The 5,000-nt window shown below is 40.7% G+C and overlaps 1 protein-coding gene across 1 annotated transcript in view; it reads left to right on the forward strand.

Moving 5' to 3' along the window:
• acoxl (acyl-CoA oxidase-like) overlaps window positions 1-5,000 on the forward strand; it is a 42,314-nt gene that overhangs the window by 28,151 nt on the left and 9,163 nt on the right. The window lies entirely within an intron of this gene.

A 5,000-nucleotide genomic window follows, 5' to 3' on the forward strand; every position in this document is an offset into this window, starting at 1 on the left:
GTGTGTGTATGTTTATGTACGTTTATATGTTTTTGTGGGTTTTTTTGTGTTTGTATGTGTGTGTGTGTGTGTGTGTGTGTAGCTGTGTTTCATTGTGTGTGTTTTTATGTGTGTATTCATGTTTTTGCATGTTTGTCTGTTGTGTGTGTATGTTTATGTACATTTGTATGTTTTTTGTGTTTGTATACGTTTGGGTTAGTGTGTGTGTGTGTGTGTGTGTGTGTGTGTTTCAGTATGTGTGTGTGTGTGTGTGTCTTTGTGCCTGTGCGTAACTTATATCGTGTTTGAGTGTGAACATAACGTATGTATTTGTTGGTCTCTATATGTGTGTGTGTGTGTGTGTGTGAAACCAGTTTTCCACTCCTCTTTTGTTTCTCAGGCTTGTAGAGGAAACCTTGAGTTCTCATTCTGAGTCAGCCCACTCTTCTCTATGGAAACTTCACACACACACACAAACACACACATACACACACACACACCCAGGGCAGAACATGGAACATGCATGTCTGTCATGTCAACAGAAAAAAAGACAAAAAAAATGACACCAAATGAGTTTTGTTCCAAAAATACTACTCTATTACAAAATGATTGATAGCAAAAAATATATAACAAGTTACGGTACTTTTGAAGGGTCTATGTGTAATATTTCTGCTGTACTGAAGCATAATATGCCTAGTAAATATCAGCAGGTTCCTGAATGTTAGTGAGTGAAACAAAGTGAACAGAGATTTCAGCATTCAGAAGCACAGGAGCGGGCCGAGGCTGAAGGCCCTCCCGCCACACCAAGGTCCCTTCAAAAATCTGGCAATTTGTTTTTGCCTCGCTTATTGGCAAAAAACACACATCGGAAAATATCATTTCAGACTTTATTGCTAATCGGTAGGGTGTCCTGGTAAATTCGGCATGTATATAATCCTCCAAACAGACAGCAGGAGTCGTGGTGCCGTCAGGATCCTGATCACAGCAAGCGTCCACTGACCAAGAAAATGCACTAACTCTGTAAAGCATGATAGAAGGTTCATTGTTGTTGCTTCTGAAACAGTCCAACCTGCCCACCGTGCTGATGACGGTCTCGCTCTACGGAGGGCGTGAGAGAGTGTTGTTGCCATGACAACGCTGAACGATGGAGGCCAGCACTGGACCAGAAATTACACATAGACCCTTTTAAAGGAGCGATCACACCTACCAGTTGGTTTTCTTTGGTTTGAAGCATCATGGAAAAGTTGACTTTGTTGCATTTTTGTATTTCAGTCAGAGACACTTACGTCAAAGAAAAGGCTCTGCTCTTGAGGATGCTCCCCAATGAATCCAAGCAGCATGCGAGAGATTCTGCGGGGAGCGCAATAAACCCCCCAAGGCATAGTAGACATATCATTAATAATATGAACCAACATAAAACCAGATAGAGATAGCTTGCACAAGCATCCTGGGAGCAGATGATACAGGAGGAGGTTGGGGTGGTGGAAGGAATTTGCATCGACTTGGGTCGACAGCAGCAGTGGCATGAATGAACGGCAGTGTGAGCTGGCAGATTATAAAGACCGCCTCATGTTGTCTGAATGTGATTGGTGATGAGAGTCACCAATCACAGGTTCACACTGACCAAGTACAAGTGAATTAGGGCTTGTAAACAAAAGTCACATGACTCACAACTAGCTTGTTTATTGGACAGAGTTTTAGTAACCTAGAGGGTCAACAATGATTCAACCTATATCCAGATGATGAAAGCTTCTCCACTGTCTGTTCTAAACAGCCGGTGTCTGGTAGCTCTTTCCCGGGAAAAATCCTCTGCCGCACAGGAAGTGATGCGTTTTACTTTTCCAGTTTGTTTGTAATAAATGGAAGAAGAAGAACTGGGTAGTTAGCACGAGCAGTGATAGCCACCATGACTGAACAGGCAAAGAAGAGAGAAACTCAAACTGCATCAAGAGGAAATCTAAGCTCCGCCCACACTGGTTGATTGACAGGTGATCTGTGGGAAGAGCAGTGCAGAAACACCACAGTGATGATGGAGACTGAATAAATAATCAGGAACTCATGGATTAAGTGTTGAAAAGTAAAATAAATGTGTTGAAAACGACACATCTTGTTAAGTGCAGAAGTGGGAGTTTTGGTATGAAGGTGGTGAATTATATTATATTATATTATATTATATTATATTATAATGTGTCTCTCTCTGTCTGTATGAGTGGGGTTAAAACCCATCCAGACCCTCTGTAGGGGAAACACCTAGCGCACGTTACACCGTCTCCGTTTCTTTCATCTGAATACCTGCAGCCTGCCTCTGAAATATCACACGAGTGTATGTTGTTTTTTCTTTTTTAGGGGGGGAGTGTGTGGTGTGTTTTTATTGTTTTTGCATTTGTTTGATGATTTTGCTATGGGGGATGTAGAGCTGTGGGGTGTCGGGGGGCGGGGCGGGGGGGGGGGGTTATTCTGCTGCACGAGACGAGAGAAACGGAGCGAGAGAGAGTAAGACAGATAGAGAGTTTCATATTTGGTTTCAGTGTGAGAGTGAAACGCAGCAGCTGAGGAAATGTCACGAGGTCGCATCGTTCTGTTCGACGCTCCTCCCTGTATGAATCCACTTCAGTCCGGATTTACAGGGACATTTCATTTTAGTACAACATTTCCCTTTTTCAGTGTGCCTGCCAGTTATGATATATACTGTATATTTGCAGGGTTTCATTCCAAAACACTATACTATTTTGGAAAAAATGTTGCTAGCTGAAATTCATCAGGCAATATTTGAAAAAAGGTAGATGCTTCTGCCCTCCAAAAATGAATTATTCAAATTCAAATGTCTGAGAGTGGCTCCTAACTTCAACACTAACCCATAATGTGCTTCACTTTGATGCCAGCAGTCAGTATGAGAGACTGGGTGTCATTTATTTTTAAACTAGTGGATACCTCATTTTAGAAAAGTTATGCTACTTAAAATATGGCAATATTTGAAAAACAGAAATGATTCTGTGCTCAAAAAATTAGCTCTTTTATAAGCAAATGTCTTAAGACGACTCCTAACGTCAACACTAACCCATAATGTGCTTCACTTTCATGCCAGCAGTCAATATGGGGGAGTTGGTGTAAAAAGTTGGTGTAAATAATGTTTTGTAAATGGTGGATATCTAATTTTGGAACAAAACTCTTCATTTTTAAATGTAAGTTTTTCCCCAGAGAAAGTCAGTTGTTCATCCTTTTTCTTATTCAGATATTTTCTTTAATTATTTTATTTTCTATTAAGATTTACAGCTGTTAAACAACAAGTAAACACAAGTAACCCTCTCAAAGAGCAATTAACATTCGACAAAGTGACAGTGTCACTCACACAAACACACTTGTACATATCATATATCCATCCATACAAAAGCACCTGTGCTTAGCTCCTTAATAGGAGAAAAAGAAAAAAAAAAGAGGGTAAAGCTATTGATTATGTTGTATTAACAGAGGGAAATTCAAGCTCAAAATAGGATGGAAAAAGTGATGATCCTTATTGAACAGTGCCACGCTTCACATTCAGTTCATACTGTTACAAACATTCACACCTGAAGCTGCTCAGTACCAGGTGGGGGTTCGGTGCCTTGCTCCAGGGCACTCTGACGATGCTTGTTCAGGGAGGAGAGAGTGCTTCTTCTTCATTTTCCCTGCTCAGACTTCCCCAGCCGCTGTGGGATTCAAACCGACAACCTTCTGAGTCACAAACAGGCTTCGGTCCAGAGAAATCTGGACTCTCCAACATTAGATCTTCTCCTCTCTCGTCTCTTTGGTTTCCTTTGGTATAAAGCATCGGTAAACAGTTTACTGACGTCACCTTACAGGAGTTCTGGGTATTAACGTTCAAAAGTTTCTGAATAACAGACCTCAAACCGCTCTTTTACGTTGCTATGGTTGCAGTTCTGCTGGGACTTTTTGGCCAAAGCTTGTCAGTTACTTTCAACTGATTGCTATCTGTGGAAAGTATCTGTGTGAGGAGCAGGATGATGTGCTGACAGACGCTCAGTATTGCTAAATAAGCCTCGCCAGGGCGGTTTGAGACCCGACTGTACATCAGTGGTTCTCAACGTGGGGTCCGGGGACCACCAGGGGTCCTTGAGGGGGCTCCAAGGGGTCCCCAGGCAAACTGATGAATTGTTAAACTTCAGCATTATTTCATTTACAAGAAGTTAACACAGTTAGAGAATATAGAAGAATGACTGTTTTGATCATAGTTTCTCTGTTATCTCTCTACCTACAATACAGAGAGACATGGAGTTGTGGACAAAATCATAACAATAAAAATATTCTCAGATTTGGGCCGCTCATGTGAACTAACTGAGGGTTTCTTGATATGAAAAAGGTTGAGAATCACTGCTGTACATTAAATAACAGCTGACAGGGCGTTCTTTACTGTGAATGTGGACATGAGAGTGATGCAGCGAGGCTAAAGAAACCTGTTTTATGGCTTCATACAGCGGTTTAGGGCCGGGCGATAATTCAATATCATCATTTATCGTCTTTCAGTGGAATCGTATGGTGATGACATGGTGATTTTGGGATACAATTCTGCTGTCAAAACTGATGATGACGAGCAAATTCTGTTTAAAAACTCACAAAATGAGTTATGAAACATTTTAAGAAATGTTATTTGAAAATTTCAGCTTTGTTTGGCATCACTCCTGACATTACCATTCGATTCAATGGGATGAGCATGAATTAATTAACGTGATTTTGCATATGTGAGCCATATCATGATATATATCGTCATAAAAAAAAATTTGATTGTCGTGATATTGATTTCAACTACAACAGTTACTAACGCATGTGTACGGACTGAGAGGTTTTGTATTGTACTTACATGAGAATTAAAAAACAGGTGAAAACAAGAAAGATCACTCCATCATCATCATCAGGCTAACTGGGAATTATGGGAATTATCAGCATGGATGGAAGGCGTCATTGGCCAGCCAGATATATTGACTGATAGCAACTATTTGCATAAAGAAAATTTTTCCAAACATTTT

Source organism: Centroberyx gerrardi, chromosome 15 (assembly GCF_048128805.1).
Source record: "Centroberyx gerrardi isolate f3 chromosome 15, fCenGer3.hap1.cur.20231027, whole genome shotgun sequence".
Lineage (NCBI taxonomy): Eukaryota > Metazoa > Chordata > Actinopteri > Beryciformes > Berycidae > Centroberyx > Centroberyx gerrardi.